The sequence below is a fragment of the Acanthaster planci genome, linkage group LG07, assembly GCF_054643075.1.
Source record: "Acanthaster planci isolate LZ-2023a linkage group LG07, COTS_SCS, whole genome shotgun sequence".
NCBI classification, from domain to species: domain Eukaryota; kingdom Metazoa; phylum Echinodermata; class Asteroidea; order Valvatida; family Acanthasteridae; genus Acanthaster; species Acanthaster planci.
This window is the reverse complement of record NC_141783.1, coordinates 3,481,732-3,508,375: the sequence shown is the minus strand read 5'-3', so window position 1 is coordinate 3,508,375 and position 26,644 is coordinate 3,481,732. Positions and strand designations below refer to the sequence as shown.

The following is a 26,644-nucleotide window of genomic DNA, read 5'->3' as shown; positions in this document are numbered from 1 at the left end:
ATAATAACACTGTTTCAAATTCAAATGTAAATTAAGATTGTTCAAATATAAATCCTTTTTAAACAATGTTGTTCACAAGCCTTACTCAAATAGCAAAATGAATTATGTTTCAAATTATTATGGAATAGTGCAGGTATTCAGGGATTAGCGCAGTAGGTAGAATCCCTTCTTGAGTCAGAATCCTCTTACATCCAGGTAAAATCCATCTTCCTTCAAGTTGTTGTCTCCGCTCGTTGTTTCAATTTAAAATTATTTATATAAAACGGTCTCAAAAAGAAATCTGTCCACTCAAAGCTTTTGTTTCTGTTTTGCTTGGTTTAATACGAAATCAATTTTACTCCACTGTGAAATGGCGATCGCATCTATATGAAATAATGTAGTGATAGCGATCCACAATCCACACAATCCTGCCTCAATTGACTAGTGGATGTGCATAAGCTGGCTGAGTGACGGCAAAATTTCCAGACATCAGATTTCAAACTGAACTCATCGAATTCATAATACAAACCAAGACTTCAATTTCAGTTTTAATAGAAAAACTGCACGAGCCCTCTCGAGTTTGGGCTTCAGAACCTATTATATAACACGTTTTCTCAGATTTTTTTTGGGGGGTGCTGTTAGAGACTAAACAGCAAACAGGTCGAAATGGAGGAAACTGGTCGCCAAGGCTTTAGCAGAGTATGGTACATGATGATGATGATTAGGAGGGCGATGAGGGTGATGATGATGTAAAATGATTTTTTTTTCGGGCGGATACAAGGATTATCAAGAGAATTATGTCGCAGGTAGAACAATGGAGGGCTTAGTGTACACATGTATATAGGCATTAGGGTGGGAACAGCGCCGTATTCTCCTTTTCCATTTTCTCATATTCTCATTATTGTATCATCCACTTCTGAAATGAATTAAGGTGGTATCTTATTTAAAAAAAAATGTCCTTGCATCCGACAATTGAATTACGACATTAATCAGAATGGGTTTAAAATTACAATTTATTTTTGCATGATAATTTTTGTTGAACTTCTTATTAAAAAACGTTTAACTTTCATATAAAGGGAAAATAGAATGAAATAAAGTTACAAATACACGAGAAAGGCCGACCACATCTTTTCAAGTCTTGTGCGCGAAACGCCTCCTGAAGGCACTGTTACAATTAATGCTAATAATGCTCTCTACAAAGTCTAGCGCTCAAGTGTTATCTCTTTCAGCACTGGATATGTTGATTTTTTTATTAAGTCAATGAGGAATGTGCTTTTCAGGAATATACTTAAATAATCCATCAGCTCATCGTCAAGGCGGAATAAACAAGTCTTGTGCAAGTTACAGCGCTTAAATTTCCAGGACCACGAGGTGCAATCCACAGCCAGGATGAATAGTCACAGTCACAATATACGTCCAAACTAGGTGGCTGCGAATGGAAGTAGTACACGTATCTACGGCAGGAGGTTAGCCTGTAGCTTCATGTCAGCATGCTGCTGGCCAACGAACTTCATTAGGGGACACCTCGGCGAAGCAAGCAAGATGCGACGCATGGGATGCTGGAAATCATAGTTTTTACGTCTAATTCCACGCATTCCAGGTATCTTGGAGGGTCTTGAACGACGACCATGGAGCCGTTGCTGTGTGTTTATTCCGTTGTTTTGTAAAACCATGGAGGAATTTCTGAAGGAAGAAGTTTCATGTTCCTACCCCGAGAACTCCGGTAGTTCTTCGTCCGCTGCGCAGTCCCAATCGCGGGCGAGTTCAGGGGTTTGCCAGTGAGGGTTGTAACGTCCTAGGTAGCTCGGCTTACACGGCACTTCGTGTGACCTGACCTTGATTGTACTAACATTATACATGTAAACAGTTTGTGGCTTTCCTCAGTGGTTTACGTCGGTGGTCGGTAGGTAACTGTTGTGCTGTCTTCTTGACTCTGCGTGACTAAGAATCTAACATCTTAGTGTGAACCACGGAGGAAGGAAAAACAGGTGGGCCCAGGAACAGTCCTATTCAATAACACCATGATAAATTTCTGAGTTGTTACACCATACGATAGTTCACAGACCGACCGACCGTGCCTTGCTTTGCTGACGTACCCTACTTGTACCGTCATGTCTGTACAGTCTCCATTACTACAGGTAAGTCATTCAGGTAAGTACAGTGTACTCACATGTAAACGATTGGAGTTGCAGCCGTGCACTGATTTGGGGAATTGGCATGTTTGTTTTTTTCACAGAGCAAGGAAACAGACAGGTTGAATAGAAGAGGTGCGGGGGAAGTTACATTTGTTAAAATTGATTGAGGATGTAAGTTGCTCACAAAGTACTGCTATGGAAAAGACTGACAATTTCCTTTTTAGTTTTGTTGTAGTTATAACAGTATAATGTGTGAGTGAGGTTTGATCTTTCAGTAGAAAGAAATACAGTAGAAATGTAGATACATGCACAGCACAAATCACTGCAGATAATAAGTTCAAAAGAAGTTCAAAGCACTTGTTTTTCCCGGGGGGGGATTGACACAACAGAATTTTCAGTCTTGGTGTCATTCTCTGTAGTGACGTCACTGTTGTCACTGTCACTTGAGTGACTGAGAATGAACTGTCATGACTATCCGAATCATCTAGAAAAATTCCTTGAAGTGCATCAGCACTGCACATGCTACTCATGCATCTCAAATGAAAGGATCCATAAGCAGGGTAATTCAGGATTGTTCTCAATTTTAATGAAAAGGGGAAGAATTGTCTGCTTGTGATGGTCTCTGGTGATATGGACAGAAACTTGTCTTAAAATGCTACGAAGTGATGCTTAATTTCTACTGCCAGCCATCTTTCTCATGGATTAACATGGAAGGCCAGTGTAATTGCCAGTGTTCTGCAAATCTACCTACATCATTCTTTTAGAATACAGCATTCCAATTTGACAGTTGAGTGAGAATATAAAGGCTTGTATTGAGGCACTTCACTAATTAGTTCTGTCACAATCAAGGATGGATCCTGAGGCTTGGAAAAAATCAGTTACCATCCCCCATCAGCACTTGTGTCTTTTCTCTGTGGCATGGTTTCAATGACAGAATGACAGAATACTTCATACTGTAAGCCAACACACTGTACTGGCAGATGTGATGGCCTCCATTCAGTTACTGGCCAAATATTTAGCAGTTAAGCAAGTAAATTCAAAGTACCAATGTAAAGTTGACATAGATTAGGACAAGTATCACACATTTACATCTGTAATGCTGTTTCCTTATCTTTAGAGACCCAAGTATTGTGAACACTATACATGTAATTAAAAAACCTTGGCAACAAATAAACAATGATGACTTGCCAATATTTCTCTTTAAAAAGCCCATATTTGAAGCATTGAACACATTTAATTTCACAAATAATTTTACAATCTGCTACATGTACATATACATACATACTTACATGTATAACCTTTGTATTTCACAATATACACATTCGTTATAAGGTATGGAAACTTCCATAATACACCTGTACGTGCCACTTACAAGTGCCAACAAATTACAAGTTATCATTGTACCGAGGGAAGCCTTGAAAGAATTCTTTAATCAATTTGTAATACAAATAATTTCCATTCTTTGATGGCCTTTGCAGTCCAGTTGCATGCCAACCTTTTTCTGGCAGAAATGCACATACATGTACAGTACGTGGATTCGTTTTGATTTTGTCATTTGGCAAAATTCTTGAGACTACAAGTACAATGTACATCCATTCTTGGGATATTTAGCTGGCTCCCTCTGGGTCCGCTGGTGTCTTCTGATACGTCCATTCACATCTTGAAGTAGAACAGGGGTATTTCCCTTTCCTTTCATTTGAGCGTCTTGTACAGACTGGCATCTTTGCAATTGATCATAAGCAATGTAACTGATTGAGTTGCTGTAAAGTTTAAATGTAATTGTAAAATTAAATGTAATATAAATTGCTCGTGGATTTAAAAACACACCTGCAATTTGCTGTGAGCAATAAAACATGCTTGACACACATCAGAGTGTGGTGGTATTTGGACTTTAATAGAGCGCAAATTGTATGGCACAAGGAAAAAACCTCGCAACAGAAAATACACTAAAAGTCAAAATTATAACATGGAAATCAAGATAAACTCTACCAATTTCAACTGACAAATTACATTTTAACCATTGACCATTTACTGATCATCCAGTATCAAAATATAATTCACTCAACAGAACATAGCCTTCACAGAGAAACAAGATCAACTCCTCTGGTCAAGGTCTAACTCCTTTCCCAAACTTACATTATAAAACTCACTGAATGCAGTGCATTAACATATAACTTAGGTGAAAAAAAACCACTGACACAAGAGAAAAGATAAAACATACCCCAATCCTTCCCAGAGGTGCCTTAACTCACACACACATGGGCCAGTGGCACCAAGGCCATCTGGACCCTACACTGCCAGTTCACTTCATGCTCCACAGCTGTGTCACAGGGTCAAAACCAAAAGTGAGGTGAGTGCACAAAACAGCTAAAACAGAAGAGATAATGTTTTAACTTCTACATTAAATGTACTTTGTTTAACAACTGAATCACCAGTGACAGGAAACAACTTGATGCTGAAATTCCTATTTGACCAGCACTGTATTAAACCAAGTATTGTGGACACTGCGGTATTATAAAAAAACTAAATACAAATTATGTACCAAAAATGGGAAAATGGTTACAAACTACTGGTAGCAAACTAAACAAACAAGATTTTAAAATTAATGCATGGTAAACAATACAAAAGTATAAAAGATAAAAAGAAAGAAACAGAAAAAACTCTGCCTGACAAACACCAGAAAATTCAATGAGCCAACACTTCATACAAGTTATATTTCAAATCTCAGAATCATGGATCCTAAACTTTGCCAACAACAACCAGTACTACATTTTCCATAATCAAGCTAATTACAAGTGAGAGTTAAAAGAAATTGTGACATGGATTCAGAACAATAAGAAAAAGCATCTTATCCCTTAACCTTTTAAATGACACAGAATAACTTTTTCAAGTCCAGGATGCTCAGTAAGGTTAAAGACAGAATTACATGAAACTAACAATGGATTATACTCAAACTCCTGAAAGAATCGGCACACCAACTAAGCAGTTTTATTGTGTGTACATGTATGTGTCTCTTGCCACAGCTTCAATTTTAATCAATGTTGAACTGTTCATCCATTTTTGTTATACAAGTCCATGACCTAAAACAAAGAACAGCAGTTACCCTTGGTGTTCACACACAAGGAATAGAAATATCCCTAACCTATGAGTTATCTCAGACATGTTAGCGTTGCAAAACTGTTAACATAAAACAAGACGGTAATTGGAGACACATGTAGGAATTATGGCAACTGACTCATTTCAATACATTTTCTCATTCTTATTCGTTTTTATTTAGATCATAAAACCATTTACAAACAGATCATTAGGTTACAGTTAATGATTTTTCTGTGCACATGGGGATCTGGCTGGTGGGGACCATCAGGTTGGGGATGCAGGGCATTGCAGTATGCTGAGTAGAGTTACTTGTTCTGCAAAACAAAAGCAAATATTGAGAACAATTTGAAATTTTGTTGCTGCATTGACTGGTAAGTTTTCTGATGTTCTCAAAGAGTGAGACCGAATTATACGAACCGTATACATGACCTCTTAAGTTTTATTTTAAGGAATTCGAAAGGATAACTTACGAGTCAGGACAATATCGGGCGGTGACAACATCTCCTTGAAAGGGACAGAAGTTACAAACACATTGGCGTTCCTGGGGATTGGTGTTGTCGTCCTCGTCCCCATCCTCACTGGCGTCCCTAAAATCCAGCTCTGCGTTAAACCACGGGGCATTCCTGGGGGAAAAAAAACAATAAAAAAACATGCAGAAACAGAGTTATCTCAGACATGTTAGCGTTGCAAAACTGTTAACATAAAACAAGACGGTAAATATAAGTACATATATTAGAACAGGAGACACGTGTAGGAATTATGGCAACTGACTCATTCAATACATTTTCTCTTTCTTATTCGCTTTTATTCAGATAATAAAACCATTTACAAACAGATCATTAGGTTACAGTTAATGATTTTTCTGTGCACATGGGGATCTGGCTGGTGGGGACCATCAGGTTGGGGATGCAGGGCATTGCAGTATGCTGAGTCGAGTTACGTTGTTCTGCAAAACAAAAGCAAATATTGAGAACAATTTGAAATTTTGTTCCTGCATTGACTGGTAAGTTTTCTGATGTTCTCAAAGAGTGAGACCGAATTATATGAACCATATACATGACCTCTTAAGTTTTATTTTAAGGAATTCGAAAGGATATCTTACGAGTCAGGACGATATCGGGCAGTGACAACATCTCCGTGAAAGGAACAGAGGTTACAAACACATTGGCATTCCGTCTTTCAAATTCAGCTTCACCCCTCAATATTTCAGCATAGGCCTTACATTTGTGACCTGTTATCAGTGCAAGGCTAGGAGTGGAGTAGATGTTTCTTACTTCATCAAATCCAACAGCTTGTTTACTTGCATTGATAACTTGTTTAAATTTCTGAGGACATACTGTATCCATTCAGCATCTACATGTACCTCGTCAGTTGGATACTCCAACACTATTCTTGCAATCTCACACAAGCATTGCCTTTTGTAGCTTTCCTGATCGGTTGAGTATCCAATCCATGTTTTATGGTTTCTCCAAAGAATTTGAGTATATCTCAGCTTGCCTATCATTCATCATGTTGGCCTCTATTACTTTCAGCCATTGATTTGAGTGAGATATACTGTACATGGAGACAATTGCAACAACCTGTTTATCGCCTATTCACATAATGCATTACTCTATATGAGCACATGCACATCAATATTTACAATATCAAATTACAAACTGCAGTCTGAAGTTGTCTTTATCTGTTTACAGGCCAACATATGAAGCAAGGTGCACGAAGTATGCTCGCATAAGAAACATGTAAATTGTTTTAGAAATATCAAACTATTAAATGACTGAATGTGAGGTCACTTGTACTTGAGAACGGTCAAACTTTTCATCACATTGACTCATGAGGACACACTTCTTGTGACAGGTAACAACATCGCTAACACTGATCCTAACAGGCACCTGTCCATCGCTTCCTCTCCTGGATTTAATCAAATCTCCAAAGTCCCCATTCCCCTCACAAACAACAAGTGACATTAATCACTGAAGTAGGGTTTCAACTTCTGTTGGCGTCAAGACCTCTGAAACATGGATGGATATGGCATTGTGACAACCATACATGTATGCACGTAACAACTCATACATTGTCAGATGCCAAGGACAAAGGTAGATTAAAGTGAGAGGCGATTTTATTTTCTGAGCTTTTTATTCAAATATTTCCACAGTGACCTGATTCCAGGGGAAAAACAAACAGTGTAAAGTCATAATAATCATAACAAAAAGTAAGATATTTGTTGCTACTTAATTGATGATCCAACAATTAGTATGGCATGGCTATGGGACTGGGTTAAAAAATTTAGTTGATAAATTTTGAAAAAGAAATATTTACATAAATATACCTGTAAAAGCACGTACCGGTATACACATACATGTACATGTGATTATCAAGGTAATCAAAATACAATGTACATGTAGCACATGAATGAAGTGCTTGGCTCCTAGCCTCCTGTTATAATGAATCAGACAATCCTAACTTTAATAATGTCAGCGGGGTATATCTTCTGGTCTGAATGCAGGGCCCCCAAACTGTCTCCGGTGCTGTCTCTGATTCCAAATCTGTTATTCAATTGATGTGTCAACGTTGTCTTCAACAAACCTAACTGCCACCCAAACTGCAATAACAGTGGAAAATATTATTAAGCCTTATGCATGCAAGTACCCAGGCTTATGGCACATAAAATTAAAACATTTAACCTTCAAAAAGCCAACTGCAAAGAGTTAACCTGAAAGAAGAGATTTACTGCAGCGATACAAAGAAATGTCGGGTTCAGAATCCCCCTATCATCATCCAGGCTCTTGACTTATTTGTGGTAATATGCATTTCAATCCTCATTGATTTCATCTACATGTATGCTTGATTCACTCTCTGCACTGTCATCACTACACATGTAACTGGTTTCTTTGATTCCTCCTCAAACTCACTTTAAATGTCAAATTCATCATCAAAGAGTGGTGAGTGATCATCGTGTTTTTTTTTTCATTAGGCTTATCCCTCTTCGTTTATTTTAGGTCAAGTTGCACCTTCCTACAGATTGTCGTTCCAGCGTTTTCTGCTGTCCATTAATTCCTCTTGGAACTTCATACGAATTAAGCACCACACCTCTTGATGTGTTACACACAACATCTGATGACATAGCTGCCTTTTTTCTATCCACTACCTCTCTGTTATCATTGACAGAAGGTTCACAAAGGCCACAAAGACGCATCTCGTATTAAAACAACAACTTTTCTTCTGTAGAACTTTACATTCGTGTACAAGTGTATATCCATTCAACCTCGGGGTTCCCATGGGGATGTAGGATGGATGCGGGATGGATCCCGCCAGGATGCGAGATGGATCCCGCCAGGACGCGGGCTGGATCCCACCAGGATGCGGTATGGGCGATTTGCATGGGATAGCCGGTATCCTAGTTGGATTCCAGTCACAACCCACTGACATCCCACTGGGATCCCTGTTTCATGCAGCTGACATCCCACTGGGATCACAATTTGATGCAACTGACATCCCACTGGGATCCCAGTTTTGTTCAACTGACGTCCCAATGGTGTTCCATATGTGCTGTCTGGTCGCATTGCATTTTTCAACTCAAGTCGCATTTTTCAACTGGTATTGGTGTCCCAGTTTTCAACCTGTGTCTCATTTTTTGGTTTGGTGTTGCATTTTTAACCAGTGTCACATTTTCAACCGGTGTTGCATTTTTCAACCAGTGTCACATTTTCAACCGGTGTCACATTTTTCAACCAGTGTTGGTGTCGCATTTTTCAACGGGTGTTTCATTTTTCAACTGGTGTTGCATTTTTCAACCTGCATTGCATTTTAGGTTTGGTGTTGCATTCATCAACCGGTGTCGTATCTTTCAACCAGTGTTGCATTTTCAACAGGTGTTGTCCAAAAATTACCAGCACAACACTGCAGGAAGATTTCGAAAGTGTACACCGTGCCCTCCTCAGAAAGGTTGTTGTTTGATCCTTCAGGGGAGTAATTGATCATGTACAGCTTCTTCATATCTTGCAATGTCAGGTCATCATCTTGGTACACAAACAGTGAAGCCGTTGCAGTTGGATTCTTCTTGATTTCAGGCTAAAGTGGCCTTAGGCCTTCAATGAACTGACTGGTTGCTGGTTGTACTCTGGAAAAAGGGTAGTATAATAAAGAATCAGGACACACAGAGCCACTCTCCAAGCCATGATAGTTTCATTGTTCAAAAAGTGGTCCCGGCGGTTTGTTCACAGGTCTGCGTACCTCCAGGTGACGAAAAACCATGGCACTGAGCATCTGGTGAATCCCCCAGCCCCCATCCCATTCAAACTCATGGTTTAATGTGCCACAACATGTACTCACCAGCAGTAGCAGAAATACACACAAGACAGTCACTCACAGGCCTACTCCTCTGGTTGCCATTTTCGATTCATAACAAAACAACACAACACCCAAATATTTAAAAGCTAAAAATCACGAATTATTGATAACAAGGTAGCATCAAAAAACACATCCAATAAGATAAAAGATAAGGGCAATTATTATCAGTACAAAATGTAGACAAAAAAGATTTAAACGTATTAAAAAGACAAAAACACAAGCAAATTCAGAACAAACCTGGCAGCCGAGACAGCGCCGTCACACCTTTTAGACACTCACAAGCTGCAGACTTGGAGTGTTAATAGTTGCTGTTGTTTTCATTTGCAAAACTTCGTCCTTTATTTGTTTCAAGTTCCATAGGAAATTCCTCTCCAGATTTTTGATGATATTCTTTTTCTCCAATTGCTAAATCGAATGAATCTGTAAATATTCCAAGTCTGCTTGGGTGGAGGGCTATTAGCACCCTGCTCTTCATTTGCAACCTTTACCTTTGTTGGCCCTGATTTGGAGGTTAATCGGTCTTTCTTTCTTTTAATCTTACAATTGTTGTAACGTTCACCGTCATCTGCTACTTTCAAGCGTGTTTTTATAAACTTTTTGTGTTTATGCCGTTATCATGTACATGTACACGTACATGTATTTTTACGCCTAGTGTTTCATCTTCATCGTTCGTTTCTTGAGAGTTTTATTCAGTCACGTTAAATTGGTTTTTGTGTTGTACGGAAGTTATGCCCAATTCATTATTGTCACTTGTGCTGTCTGAAGCTGATCAAAATGAACGTTTTCCTGAATTACAACCATTCATTCTGCAATAAAACGTAACATTATCCATGAATGATTCATCTTTGCATTCTGGTGCAAGATCTATGTGTCAGTAATGATTCGACCAGAACATTTGTTGCAAGTAACCATGCTCCAGTTGGCATTGTGCGGCTGATTTACATACATGTATACAGTACAGTTGGGGCTCAGAATCACCACTTTTTCCATGTTTGAATCATTTATTTTTTTTATTTTGTTGCAGTGTGGCTGCTTTTTCATTGTTTGGTTCATTATTGTTTGCCAATTTCTTTGCATTTTTCCATTGGGGACAGCTTTCTCCCTGGTTGGGCTCATAATTAATAATTTCAAGCCTCTTGTCGTTTGACATTTCTGTTTTTGCTTACGCACATGCGACTTTTGTTTACATGTTCAACTGTATTGGCATTATCCTTCTTTACTGCTTTGCACCTTGCAAGAATCAGGCAACTTTACCCCTTATATCATGTCTGTTTTGATCCCACATGATTGACACTGCCTTTAATCCATTCCTGTCTCGTCTATCCCACTGAATCTTGGCTTGTAATAAGCAATGACAGCTACTCGGTAGGGCATTGTCATTAACTTGCTTTGAACCAATGGACGGGCCTATTACTACTGCCAATTGGTCGGCCTTCTGTTAAGCTGCTGTCTTTTTCTTCCCTCCACTGGAATGGTTATCTCCATTGTTGATTGCCCTCTCCTTAATGAATAAAAGAAAAGGAAAACAAAATAGAAAAGTAAAACATAACTACATTGTACCAATACACTAAATACCCCATTAGCTACAAGTTGAGTCATATACACAAAAATGTTGCAAGTGTTAAAAGAGAAAATCTCTTGGTCTGACGGGTGAAGGAATTCATTATTGTCACTTGTGCTGTCTGAAGCTGATCAAAATGAACGTTTTCCTGAATTACAACCATTCATTCTGCAATAAAACGTAACATTATCCATGAATGATTCATCTTTGCATTCTGGTGCAAGATCTATGTGTCAGTAATGATTCGACCAGAACATTTGTTGCAAGTAACCATGCTCCAGTTGGCATTGTGCGGCTGATTTACATACATGTACACAGTACAGTTGGGGCTCAGAATCATCACTTTTTTCCATGTTTGAATCATTTTATTTTTTACTTTTTTTGTTGCAGTTTGGCTGCTTTTTCATTGTTTGGTTCATTATTTTTTGCCAATTTCTTTGCATTTTTCCATTGGGGACAGCTTTCTCCCTGGTTTGGCTCATAATTATTAATTTCAAGCCTCTTGTCGTTGGACATTTCTGTTTTTGCTTATGCACATGCGACTTTTGTTTACATGTTCAACTGTATTGGAATTATCCTTCTTTACTGCTTTGCACCTTGCAAGAATCAGGCAACTTTACCCCTTATAGCATGTCTGTTTTGAGCCCACATGATTGACACTGCCTTTAATCCATTCCTGTCTCGTCTAACCCACCAAATCTTGGCTTGTAATAAGCAAAGACAGCTACTCGGTAGGGCATTTTCATTAACTTGCTTTGAACCAATGGACTGGCCTATTACTTCTGCCAACTGGTCGGCCTTCTGTTAAGCTGCTGTCCTCTTCTTCCCTCTACTGGAATGGTTATCTCCATTGTTGATTGCCCTCTCCTTAATGAATAAAAGAAAAGGAAAACAAAATAGAAAAGTAAAACATAACTACATTGTACCAATACACTAAATACCCCATTAGCTACAAGTTGAGTCATATACACAAAAATGTTGCAAGTGTTAAAAGAAAATCTCTTGGTCTGGCAGGGGTGAAGGATTTACTAATAAAATTCCTGCAGAACAATTCTCTGCCCTCTGTGTGTGGATACATCTAGGAAGTTGTTATTTGACTGAGTTGTAACAAATTGTCTCTTGGGAATGTGGACAGAATTGATCATTATGGTGCAGCTCACACCAGCAGAAACCGTTTGTGCTTCCCTGGTTATTAGAACATGTACATGTATGTACGACACAAGAGCCTTGCAGCAGTGCTAAACTCCTTTGCCCAATCACAGTACTGCACCCTGGTCAAACTTGACTTTAGATGAGGTGGTGACATCACTGTGACGGATGTGACGGGTAACAAATATATCCACTTGACAAGCTTGTCATGATCAGGTGTACATTAACAGCACAAAGAGCACGGTTTAATTTGTCCAAAACAAATATGCAAAAATTGACTTTAAACAGTTGGAAATTATAAGTATAAATCAACAACAATTTTGTTCATAATTGAAGTTAAGCAATCATAACTAATCACATAGTATCTGGCAATTAACAGGATTGATGACATTAACCTGGATCCACATATACATTTTACACTGCACACAATAAACCTAATGTGACATGTAATCGACCCCAATACACATTGTAAATTGCCCCAATTTTGTTACTTGTGCATGTGTTTTTCCCCAAAATAAATGCCTTAAACATATCCCACAACCCAAAGAATGTCTATAATAACCAAAGAAAGGAATTACAAATGACAAGTTATGTATATTTCACTTACGACTTTGGGATGGCGTGATAACGAAACATGAAATATGGCGACTGCAAAGCGTGACCGGGAAGTTTTAGATTACAGTGCAATTGTAACAGCGCCCTCTATCATTGAAATATAACAATCAATAAATTTACCCATAAAGAAGCATTCTGACTTAACAATCACCTTTTGTCAGTTACCATGGAAAATACCTGTAGTTTCGCACAAAGAGACTGTTTCCGGAATGGACATTACTGTACCAAAATATCATTGGTAATTCTATCACCATCACCTTCTACTTGTACTGTTTGCTAGTTGCGCAGATAGATTATCACATGGGTCGCCCATGGGATAATTTACCATTAATCCTGTGAAATGATCTGAGTTGCAGTTTCAGTTGCATTCCTTTGTGTAAATGAATCAGAGTGGATTCAGGTATTTTGAGTTGAGAATGCCAAAATGAAATGGAAATATTGTGGAAATGTACACATATCCTTGTTTCATTTTACATGTAATATATGCATGAGGTGAAGTAAAACAAATGGAACATTGTTTATTTTGGTTACACAGTCGATATTGCCTCCCCTGGCATTAGCAGTTGACAAACTAGTTCCTCAACTTTGCCTTGGGAACTAGTTTGTTAACTTCAGATACCAGTGGGAGCTAATATCGACTTTCCAACCTCAAACTATGTTATACTATCTGTATACTAATCACATCAAAGTTGTGGAATCTTTACCTTTTCCTGTTGTTCCTCTTCACGTTCTTTAACTTTGGCATTCTTTCAGAGGTCTGCAACAACACCTGAATGATTTCCCATAACTTTAATGGCTCTTGTTCTAACGGTAGCCTATATAGACCATGGCAAACACATTCTGTTCTCTAGTTCCTTTAATTCTTTTGAGTAGTGTAGAACATCATGTATGACAGGGCAATCATATATTTTTCCTGTATGTCAATATTATGGACCCTCGGTTTTTGAAATTAGGAATCATGAAAACCATAAAACGAGTATGCATGTGTGTGGCATGAGGAAATTGATAATAAATGTCATTTAACTAGCTTTTCCATACATATATATGCCATGGGGCCAAGAAGGGTTGATTGAGGTTATGCAGCACTGTTGGTTGCCTGCTGGGCTTTCATTGTTTTAATCTGGTTCCAATGAATATACAGGGTTAGGGTTTGCCTGAGCATATCATTCTCCTAGTGATAAAAAACACACTCGACTCAAACTCTGCCTGAATGCATAATCCTGTGAATAAACATGAACATGTCAGAACTATACCGAATCGCATTTCCTGGTACATTGTATTTGCACTTGCATTTACAATTATTTAGTTTGGGCAATTTCTTACATTGTGCCCAAGTTCCTTGCAGTTTGAACATTGATATGGTCTGGACTTTGTGCTGCTGATTCTCCAGATCTTTGGGCTGGTGTAAAATGGTGTCTCTGAGGGAGAGAGTTTGACCATATTTCCTGGCAAAGTGCCCTCATAGTTCCCCTGAACAACTTGTTGGCTGCCTCATTTTCCTCTCCGCTGATTCTGCCAATGGTGCCAGGCCCCTCAGGATCTTCAATTATTTCCTGCACATGCTCAATCATCTTGTGGAGATAATTGGGCCATGCGGCATACGTGAAGCTGGTCAGCAGCAGATTCCCCATTTCTACCACACGTTGTCTGTAGGTGCTGACAGCTTCTGGATCAGGGCGATGGGCATGGTATGCCGTACGAAGACGAAATAAGTTCAAAACTTTGGCCAGGCTCTCTTTTCTGTTTCCGTGCAGAATGAGTGCCAAGCAAGTTTTGCCTTTCTAGCATCCAAAAAAAATTGCAGGCAAAGTTTCCTGGCATCATTAATTTTGGCACCAACCTAATAGTTGCTGTGATGTGCTCGTTGAATCTCTTCTCTGTCTCTTCTTGTCCCCTCTCTAGACCCTGGCAGTTTTGCAGACAACAAGCTTCTTGAACAAACTACCCAAATTAATGTCAGGATGAGTGGCATTGATAAGTTAATCTTTTGGCTCTGATTTGAGAATTGGGTGGGATATCACACCCCCAGCCTTTTTTGCAAGTTCTGATGCTGACAGATTGTCAGACTGGCGCACCTTCTCTGGGATCATCCCTTACATCTCAAGCGGTTGTAAAATACTAGTTTTACTGATACCTATTGTTTGTTTGTTGGCTGGTTGGGTTTGGGTGTTTTTTTTCTTTGGCTGTTCCTCTCCCATGGTATTTAGCCCACCTGCCTAAAACTGTCTCTTGGGCTGTCTCCCTACATGGTTTTTCCTTCATGATAACAAAAACAAACAAACAAACAAACAGTAAAAGTATAAACCAGAAAGGAAAGCAACAAATAGACCTTACAACACATGTAAAAATTCAATACCTGCATCAGTGAAAGGTTGAATCCTCCCATCTCGTCCTTGTATAGTTTTCCATACACTTGGCAGACAGCTTACTGCTCGGAAAGAATGCTTATAATTGTTAAGATTGCTCAAAAGAAAATCAAGTGCAATTGTGGTTTGGTTTTCTTTTTACCAAAAAAAGTGAGTTGTTCCCTTTGTGTTTGCTCACAATGACGGTTAGTTCCGAACTTTGATACTTGCAACCTCCATTGGTTTGATAGTTTTTTGTTTCTGACAGGTAGAAATTTAAGTTAAAAACTTGGGAAGAGATAAATATGCAGAAATTGTTTCTACCTTAATTGATTGCATAGAATATTTATTAACTCACTGAGCATTCATGTGGGACAAAAACAGGTTTTCCTCCTGAGTTGCTTCGGCGTGTCTTAAGTTCTGTCGTATTTCTTGCAGTTCCTCATTTAGCTTCTTCAGCTTTGTGTCTTGTTTCTTGTTTTGCATGTATAGCATGCGTAGAGTTACATCAGATGGTGCACTGGACCCCTAAATCAGACATTTGGAAATACATATGCACAGCAGGATAAGTTTTTATCACAACATTTAGCATACTGACTCATCATCGGAACAGGTTTTGCATCTGCTGTTTTCCAGTCTCCCTTTATTCACACTTGAGCTTACTTCTGTTACATCAGTTTATATCACTGCTTAAAATGATAAACTAGAACTTTATATTATTTTCTAAAGGTCTTGCGAGATACGGAGGGTTGCCAACCACTGAAGAACCACCAACACATCAAAGTGTTGTGTGTTCTTCCCTTTTCAATGAAATGCAATGGTAGAGTTTATGCCTAAAGTTTTTGCTGTGTTCAGATGTTTGCATGACTTAATGTCGTAGGTATTAGTAATAACTGAATCGGGTTCAAATTGTTGCTGATATTTCACTTGAAAATAAGCCTCAAAATTTGACCAAAGAGAACTGCAACTTAAAAATGCCAAAAACTTAATATGAAATTAATGATCCAAATATTTGAATTCCATACTTGTCGTTAAATGTGCTTAATTTACCACTGAAATGATTCCCGCTAAAGTATTGAGCGAAGATGAAGACTGTCCACTCCTCTCGGACAAAATGGACGATGTACATGTAGATTCTTGGCTTTCAGATTCTCTATTGCTAGAAGTTAGTGTTGAGGTTGCTTGTGGGAATCCAACTGCATTCAGAGGGACATCTCCCCTGCTTCCCAGGGTGCCGATTGGATGTCTTTTCTGCAAGTTCTTTCTTAAGTCTCAAGATCCTTTTCCTGTCCTCCTCACGTCCCTTCGATACTTCTTTGATTTTCTCCTTCAACGCCCAGTTCTCTTCCTTGATTTCTCGATGATGTTGCCTGCTCCTGGAAGCAAAGTCAAATTGTGTCGAAGGATGTGTTGTGCCCAGCTTTCTGGGATGACGGTGCTGCAAAGTGGGCCGGCGAGCTTTATTCTGTAATATACCCACACTGGCCATGGATTTCCTTTAGTTTACCAAGGTTTTCCCCTTTAAAGTTGATGGCCAAATGTTGATTTCAAGAGTTTGCCTGTTTTGCAAGTGCTTGAAGATGGGAATAATGCTTGAACTTTCTCATGGGCTAATTTTACTGGTACACGTCCATTTTTATTGACTTAAAAAATATCATGAATTGCTTTTGTCAGAGATTCCATATTAAAAAAAACAGTATACGGAATGAACCAGATGACGAAATAGGTGCTGAACAAAAAAAACGTATCGATAGAATGGAGTTGCTGCACCACCAGGTTGAAATATTTTTTGCACAAAGATATAATGCTGTTTGTTTATTATAAACCAGATGGATTTGGGGATTTGTGTGGTGATGTGCTGACCTGAGCTCATTCTTTAATGCTGATCTACGTTTATTCTATACAAGCCAGAGTCCACAAGTCCACATCAACATGCTGACATGGCATTAAGGTCACAGACCACAGTCAGACCATGTACATGCAACTAATTTTGACTTATAAAAGACCACTCGTACGATCAATCCAATTTGATATGGTATCAGTCTGTGTGTAAAGCGTCCACTTAGAAAAAAACATGCTTTAAACAATAAGAGTTCAGCCAAGACTGTGTGTTAGATGCGGATCCCTTTTGGCACTTGGCATAAGTGTAAATGTGTGCACAAGCAGTGTTTTCCAGTATTAGCTACTTTTATATTCCTGTGTTACCATAGTGAATGTCGACCACCTACATGTACATCCGTTGTCCATAATTACAGACTGTTCATGCTGGATTCTGTTGAATCTGCACTACCTTTTGGTATAGAACCTAGGCTCAACCCAACGTCACAATATCCTGACTGTAGAGGGATCCCAATACGATGCATTTAGGAACGATCTGCGCACTTCCACGTTCAAAGCGAGGCTGTATTTGTCAGCTTTGGGGCCTGTGTACATACACTTGTACGTGCATGATCTTCTTAGATCCACACACAGTGACTGGATCATGGCCACTCACTCTCAACTTTCGCCGTCTTGAATGACTTGAATGCCGGATTTTTATGACTGAAAATTGGATTCCAGATACAAAATACAAAAAGGTATTTGTACATGTAATAAAGACTTCTGAGCCTGCAAATTTTTATTGAAGAGTCTCTTAGGATCTGTGAAAAGAACAAATTGTGGCTATTTTTGTGACTCGATCTTCGAAGTCGAACATTAATTATCATGTGGCTCCACACAGGCGAGCTAACATTGACAATGCCATGGCGGAAATGTGTAGTAGGCCTAGCACACTTCGACTTCGTTTTACCCTTTTTTATTGAAACATTTGAATTCATCTGGTGAAATGATGGTTCATAACACATGTGCTTAATCATTGTGAGCAGTTTTATTGTCTTGAAATTTCTTTCAAAATTCAAAAGCAGCGTCGTCTTGAAACTGGGAACGCCATGTAAATGTATTTTTCTAAGTAACTTTCATTAGGCCTAGTTTCAAACTGAACGAACATTTCTAGTAATATTGGATACATAATCCCAGTAATCATTCCTTCATTCACTCACTAAGCAGCTTAGATGTGATCCTACCAAATATTTACTTGAGTTTTTGTTGTCGTTTAACATAATGAAAGCCGGGTTTAAGTTACAATAGGCATGAGAGGCTGATAGGCTTACAGGCACATGTACATGTATGGTTATGATGATGTTTTCCTTGGACATGTGTCTCTTTTGATGAATTTCAAAAAGTGCACTTTAAGAGTATTGGTACCAATACAGGTACCGTAATGATGTACCCCTCATTTGGGCCGACAATGGCATGACTGAAAACTGAACTTAGCATTGTCTGACATAGGCCTACATGTACATGTACATGTAGGTTCAACGTAATTGCATGTGCAGATTTTTTTCTCATGTCATAAGCTTGGGATTGGCATTTCAAGCTAAATAAACTGTTCTGTTGTATTGAACTAGTAAACAGGTTATTTGCTCCATCATGCCACCTGTGGGGACTTCACGAGGAGTTGAATGTGCAGCATACGGTTGCAGTAGTCGCTTCTAACAAGGACATGTCAAGATCGCCATTCCATTTTCTTTTTCTTTTCCCTCTGATCCGAAAAGACGAGACAGGTGGTGTATGAGAATCAAGAGAGCTTATGGTTGTGATGGGTTTGTTGTTGGCAAGTCCACTCAAATCTGCCATCTTCACTTTAAAGATGAGGACATCAGGAAAACTCTGAATGGAATCTGGTGACTCAAACCTGATGCTGAGCCAAAAGATGTACTGTCTGGTTTATCCCCCAGTAAACGCAGGGTGCTTAAAGGTGTAACTTAAATCATTTCACTTCAAGTTGTTCAGCCGGTGAACAGCCAACAGATGATGATGTAGATGTATCAGTGAGTAGTGATGAATCCCTAAGTAACTCTCACAGTGAATGTGATGCTCATATCAATGTAATGAATGAGAGCAAACACTCCAATGAAGTTACAGCACTGAAGGAAACAGTCCAGAGACTGCAAAAGACAATAAATTGTTTTTAAAATAAATGAGCAAAATAAGTTCATAAATACTTTGGAAAACAATGATTCTTTGACAAAACACTACACTGGTTTTCCTAGCTACTCCCTGTTATTGGCCATGTTGTCTTTCCTGAATCCAGGCGATAATTGTAAACATGTTATTGCCTACACTCCTGACAGAGAAACTGTACCATCATGCACTGTTTTACAGCAACCTGTAACCAAAGATGCAGACCACACTTGTGTGAGTTCACATAGAACCCCTAATAAACCTGGGAGAGTAGGACACTTGTCAGCCAAAGAGCAATTCATTTTGGTTCTTTGTAGAGTAAGGTAAGGTTTCTTTGTAAAACATTTGGCATATCTCTGTGGCGCTTCATGAATTGCATGAATTATTATCCATGGACTCATAAATGTAAAAAGAAAGAGTTCCACATACGAAAGTTCACTCATTTTCCTTTTTAATAATCAATTAATCCCCAGAAATCAGTTACAGGCCAGAAAAGTCAATTTTAGCAGTGAAAGAGTAGAAGCATTTTCAATGAGAAAACAATTTCTAGACTATTGTCTTATAGTTTATACACAGGGTGTTACGTGAACTTCGTATATGGAACTCTTCCCATGTAAACCTGGATTCATACATAAAAATATGGAACCATGAGATTCACATCAACGCTTATTGTGCATACATTGAAGTCTTGAGTTGAATTTGTTAGAGACCCGAGTATGCACCATACATGTACATATACTAGCTTGAAGTTTTCACTGAAATGGTCTAAATACAAGAAAGTACAGCGTAGATGTATAACTTTTTAAGAGGACATTGACTGGAATTTAACACTAGCCACTGTTACTTAAAAGCCAAAATAAACATCAGCTAATTTTTTGTACAGGGTGTTCCAAAATGCAGAGTCAAATGTTATCTGTTGAATGATTAAGCCTTTATGTGTGCACACAACAAAATTGCACCATTCTGCTCCAGTTAATGCTAGCTGACCCTGCTCTTGAGTGTAGTATGGATGATCTTTTTTGAGTACAGGCTTGCCACCTTCAAGTTTACAACAGAAATGGGGATCATGACATGCTGTCAGAGGGTCTTCGTCTTTCTGTTTTTCAGGGCATTTCATGTCGAGAATTCCAAAAGGACTTTCTGCCAAAAAGTCCACTACCTTGCGGTCTGGTGATGCACCCAACGACCAAGCCTTTGGATCAATCACAAGTCCACACTTCTCAAGACGAACAGCATGCCCAGACCCATTCATGTGTGAATACTTCTTGGCAGCAAATGGCTCAAAATCAATTCCATGTTAGAACTTTTTCTTCAAAAAGTCTGACACAGGTTTCTCTTCACCAGGTAAAAACATTCTGCAAATTTGCAGTCTAATTTCTTTCAAATTAATATTGAATGAAACTTGGAAGCTGTGAATCTAAACTGTCGGTGATTAAACTTTTCTCCGTGTATCATTTGCTATTTGGACTGTGTCAATTTGTTGAATGAAAGAATAGAAGTCTTATTCAAGTTGTTAGGCAGGGACATAATTGATATTATAGATAGGAACAGTTGTTAATGGAAATGATGGGTAAAAACTCAAATCTAGCCCTGTTCAACTTGGCTGGACACTGAATGAGCACCTCTCAGGAAAATTACTGTAAACCTGAAAATGAAATTCAAAAATAGAACACCGGTAGCTTACTGGTGAGCCAAGTGGAGCAGGACCAAATCTTGTGTTTTTGTACAGTGTGGTTTGATCCTCCTCCTCAACAAGATCCAAAAATGGGATTGAGGGACACGTTTCTCAGAGTGACTGCTAAAATTCAGTTAATTTTTCATTATCATTTACTCTACAGTAAGGCACTCGTGTGTCAGACAATGTTGACTCAATTCCACAACCTGTAGTCATCTCATCAACCTTTAGCTGTTTAACTGTCACATCCATTACCGGCTGCTCATCAACTGTGCCTTTACACCTTGGGACTACCCACTGACTTAGTCTTGAGGTTCATGCAACCTCTTCCGGTACAGCTTTTGAACCATGAATGTGGTAACTTGCCAACTCGAAAAGTAATGCGTGCATATGGTTGCACACACCCCCTAAGCCAGCTGGGCAGTCACAGTGGGCATAAGTAATGTTTGCATCAAGAAATCGCATGGCAACACTTTCTAGAGCAGCTCTTCATACTGGCCAAGCATATTGCCTTGCAGTAGAAAAAGTTGTCATCCCAACGGGTGAAAATAGAACCAGCACTGAGATATCTCTGAGCTTTGAAGTGTGCACCATGTATTGCTGGTTTTGAAACTCTTGTCGATTCCTTCTGGGGTCTTGATTTCATGTTGGCTAAATCTACATGCAGATCGATCTCGCGACGGGTAAGGGTAGGGACGCTGCTCAAACTCTTCCTCCAGTCTGAAGCATTTCCCCACTGGTGGTTACAACCTTTGTGTGGGATACCAGTGGTGTCAGCACCATAGGTTATGCATGGTCTAGAGCATTGTGTGTTTCTCTGCCTTGTTTTTTGTCCACTGCTTGTTAGATGTGGGATCAACAATTTGAAACTGATCGCCATTTTTAACAATCAGCTGGATTCTAAAATGTGAAAAAACACAAAACAGGAAAAATAGCACACTGTAAAAACCTAATCCAAAGGGCTTGTGTGCAGAAAATATCCCAACACACTAATGCTGCCGTGTACATGTAGTTGAGTGGGCTAATATTTCAAGCTGCTGTTCACTTGATAGTAAAACATTTCATATTTCAGCCTTGAAGATTTTGAAAGAAGGGAAAGGAAAAATCTGGCACGTTTTGTATATGAACGCAACATTAATTTGGATGCCTAAGGTGAAAGAGTCTTCCCAAAGATTATTTGTTTTGCCTCTGTATTCTGTATTCCTTAAACCTTTATTTTTTTGTGATAATTTTTTTGCATGTATTTTGGTCATATTGTATACATAGTATTATGACAAAAAGTTGAAAATGAACTGAACTGACTTGTCCCAACATGATCTATTTGAGTCAGTCTCCCTATTCAATGTGACTTTCAGCTTAAAAAAGCAAGACACAATATTTTGGTGTACTCAAATTTCTGCTCTTTTATTCCATTCAATAGGAATCGCTTACTAGCAGTCTCCCGTATAACCTTTGCTATTACATCAATACAGTGAATGAACTTGCTTATCCAGTATACACAGCTTCATGTAGCTCATTGCTACTTCTTGAATGGCATGAGTTTCTGAATTCCCACAAGCCAATCTTTGAGTAGTATGTGGAAAAACACAGTCAGTTGCTGAATATTTTGCAGTTGAGTACTGTTCCAAATGAAGCTACATGTAGATGCAGTATTATTCCCACGTCAGGTGCTATTTTTGCGCCCCCAAAAGTGTACTGGACAGGCACCACCAAGCTAGTTGTCACACCAATTCATAAAGTAACTGCTCTGGTATTCTACTTTTCCCTGACCATGACCCAATGTTAAAAGAGGCAACGATAGAGTCATAGTTATTTAGACTACCTCTCTATCATCTGTGCCTTGGTTTTGAATCCCTTTCAAGAATCTCCACCATGTCCACGGCAGCTTAACCAAAACTTGAGGTCTGAGCATTTCTTTTTCTGAAGGGCAGGCACTGTTATATCTAGCTTGGCTCCGGGAATGTCTTCCTCTTTGACTGTGAATTCTGCCATTGTCTATTAAACAAAGAAAATTAGGTTTTCAAGCATTAGAAAAATTATCCATCATATAAATAGAAGATGGCATACAAACATGACAACTAAAATCATTTCTAAAACTGTCATAAATGGTTGGTTCAGCCACTCATCAGGCATCTCTCCTTATCAAACGTGTTTAACCAAGTATGATTGAACATTGTGATGGCAGGAAAAAAATTATGCCAATATGGGGAAAATTTGCTCGGTTGTATATGTAGGGACTGCACATGAATTTTGAGGTTTATTTCATGTTGTTTAAAACATGTCTTTCTGGAAAGAGTGATTGAGTCTGATTACATAACTCTTTGAATGGGGTCAACAGGTTACCCGGTTGCGAAGTTATGGCCATTTGAAATTTTCTGAAATATGACAATTGGTAGCCATTTCCCAATGCATTCAACCGTTTTGTTTTAGCCTAATTTAGGTTGTTTACAACTAGTTTTTGTAGTAAACAAAGTAGTAAACAAAATCAAATTGGCATAACTTCTAAACTATATGTCCTAAGACATCTACATTTGTTATACTGGCTACTAATGAGTTGTTCATCATGATCACATATGAACAGAATATTTTACCCAAACAGTCGTTGCCATGGCAACAACGATACAAATTGTTTGTTTGCGCATTTACGACCATTGGAAGGTATACCGATAGGCTTTTAAATATGAAGCTATTGTGTAACCATCAATCTATTTGATTGACTCAAATAAAAGAGACTTGGGATGTTCCATATTCAAAATATTGCATGCTTAATTTGTTTACCTCATTTAATACTATACATTTTTGGAGGAAAATGTAAACAAAGTAGTAAACAAATTGAACTGCTTATAAATATTAAAGTATGCATCTAAAAATCACCAAGTTTAGCAGTTGTATTGGTGACTGTTTGCACTGTGCATATTAAATCAATTTGTTCTTCTTCTGATGTACATGTAGCTGTTGTCAAGTACAGAGAGCAGGATGACACAGAAGGTGGTGGTGCCCATTCCAAATATCGGAGATGACGAAAAATTCGCCTCTCTGGTAGCCTTGCATGGCAATAATAGCCGCTGACGGAAACATCCAATCCGTTGGTGCCAAGTTTCTAATGAAACCCCTATAACACAGTCTGAAAAAAAATTATAAAAATGAGTTTTGTAGTTGGCATTCATAAAATTAATAATTGAAAATGAGACAATTACACAGTAATCATGATCCACTTTTCTCAAAAGAAAGGAATTAAATGTATGAACAACAAGAAAATTCAGCATAAGTTTATCCCCTGCCTGTGCTGGCAAGCAATCAGGAATTAATGCATAATGGATAGATTTCACCATGGAAATTTATCTTCAATCAACATATCGACAGGAAAAACTGTGAAAAAGTATTTCACATAGCAAGGGACTACCAAAATTTTGGGCATAGGTTTCCCTCCTACGGCACAGGCCAGAAGACACAATTAATACATACAGAGTAGGAACTGCGACCCATTATCCAAAATGTTCATTTTGCAGCATGTTTTTATCTGTTGTTACAGAGGACATAAATCTGATTAATAATCTTTTTGATTCATTAAAATTGGTGGTAAAATGGCCAAGTTATTGATATTTTAAGATTTTTGAGGCTGTTGATTATCGTCTTCAGTTTCGTATTGTTTCTACAGTTCCCAAACAGTGATTCTTTAGTTGTTTACAACTGTAAACAAATCTGTAAACTGGTTCTAAAATATTTTTGCACTAATTTTGCAAAAATATTTCATTATTTTCTTTACATTGTAAACAGCCGTTGCCATGGTAACAAATGATAAAAAAGTATTATTGATTTAGTGGATAGTAGAAGAGAATTTCATTAATAACACAAGCCAAGGAATCCAAGTTGCATTCCTTTTTTGGTCAACAATACACTCTTTTATTTGTTTACTCATTTTTCGTCATGTAAACAAAGTAGTATACGAAATTGATCGGCTGTAACACTGAAACTTAATGAGATAAAGTTGCCATTTTTTCTTAATTTCCGCAATTTGACATAATTCTTTGATGTGTGGTGTTACGATTATTTGTATCAACAGCATACTGCCTGGATAAGACAATATTAATAATGTATTGTAATCTATTGCCACTAAATTGAGGAAAAAAGCACAATTGTGTAAGCCAGCCCCGAGGGGTTGGTGGAAAGGTAATCTGAAAATGAGCAAAGTTATGCAAACATCAGTAATTGTTGCAAAACTGGACAACGTCTTTAATCACTGGCTGCTCATCAAGGAATCTTTCATCATGTAATCAACACCTTCCTTCGCACTAACAAATTATCGCTCAAACTTATAACCATTCAGAAGGTCTAAATAGTACATTCAATCCCAAAGAAATGAAACTCTAACCAATGGACGAAAGAAACATAATACAAAACAAAATTTTCGCACATGCATAAAAGTATGGCAAGAGCACAATTGTCAAATACTCATTTAGATCCTTAAACTATACTGTGTCTTTTCACCGGGCTGAGTTGCGCAAGTGAGTGAACCAAAATAAGAGTGAAGTCAATCCTATTAAATATGCACAAGAAAAATGTGTGTTCTTGGCCCTACTAGTTTTCACACGGTTTAGCACTTGCAGCTGCTGCCATATAAGCGCATGGTCGAAGATAAACAACCTCTTATCTCAAACAGTGTCTGTGGTCACTACCCAGTGGACCACATGGGCACATCCTGTCTCCCCTACCCTCGCCCGAATACTAATGAGCTAGGGCTTGGTTCCAGGAATGGGTGACTAATCTCTGCTTGGACCATTTCCTGTCCAATGTATGATAGCCACATACACTGTAAATCACTGGCTGCTCATCAAGGAATGCTTGAGACAGCCAAGGTGAACAAAGAGGGTGAAGTTCCATTTCCTGCTGGGTGCCTTAGCCAATCAGAAGGAAGTGACCATGGCAACTGGGTCACTGCCCAGCTGACCAACTGTACAGGCTAAAAGTGAGCATGTGCTAGCCACAAGAGCACAGGGAAAGTGCATGAGGCAAACATACGGGGAAAGACTATTTTGGGGGGGGGGGAATTTCCTAAAACTTTCTCTCAGCTTTCGGAGGGGCCCTACACTTGTATTTAAAGTCTTGTTTCTTTTTATTACTTCAAAAGAGTCTCAGTAGTACAATTGTTTACTTGTATTCATCAAGTCTGAACATCAAGCATTTTGCAACTGTGAAACAAGTATATGTAGTTGAAATGTAACCTTTAGCAAGTATTTCAAGAGTTTGAACATGTTTCTGTAACTTTTAAGTAAACATTAGTAATGCACAGGTATTGATGACACTACTTGGCACACTCAGCAATTTGACATGTACAAATTATGTGTTTTCTTAAGTTTAGAAGCAACATTTTCTGTCAGAATGGTAACATTGAACTGTTTTAGCACTTCATATCTCAAAGATACTTAAGACTAAAATACACTATAAAAGGATTTTCAAAGAATTGTCCTTGTAGTCATCAACAAGACAAAGAGAATAAACTTTGGGGACATCTTCATGTGTAATATTATACCAAGAGGGAAAGCCTGGAACTTGACTGATGACAGTGCCTCTATACCATTCTTCCCCATCATCGGTGTTCCAAAGATCAGAGACTTTTTTGCCAACTAGCAAGGAGATTGTCAGATATTCATTGTCTGGTGTCTTCTGCACAGAGTGGGAAGAAAATACAGACTTTGCAGCATTGGTCATTTTTGTCAAGTGCGACAGAATTTCAGATAGA

At 38.5% G+C, this 26,644-nt stretch overlaps 1 long non-coding RNA gene and 2 pseudogenes across 1 annotated transcript; 1 reads left to right on the top strand and 2 right to left on the bottom strand.

Moving 5' to 3' along the window:
• Positions 1-3,015: 3,015 nt before the first annotated feature.
• On the bottom strand, positions 3,016-6,395 carry LOC147798547 (uncharacterized). The gene is made up of 3 exons (XR_015426041.1): positions 6,059-6,395; positions 5,681-5,833; positions 3,016-5,524 (listed from the first exon to the last, which is right to left on the bottom strand). It is a non-coding gene; the product is annotated as an uncharacterized LOC147798547 (long non-coding RNA).
• A 12,176-nt stretch (positions 6,396-18,571) lies between these two features.
• LOC147798546 (uncharacterized) lies at positions 18,572-19,601 on the top strand (annotated as a pseudogene).
• A 606-nt stretch (positions 19,602-20,207) lies between these two features.
• LOC147798545 (uncharacterized) lies at positions 20,208-22,983 on the bottom strand (annotated as a pseudogene).
• Positions 22,984-26,644: the final 3,661 nt, after the last annotated feature.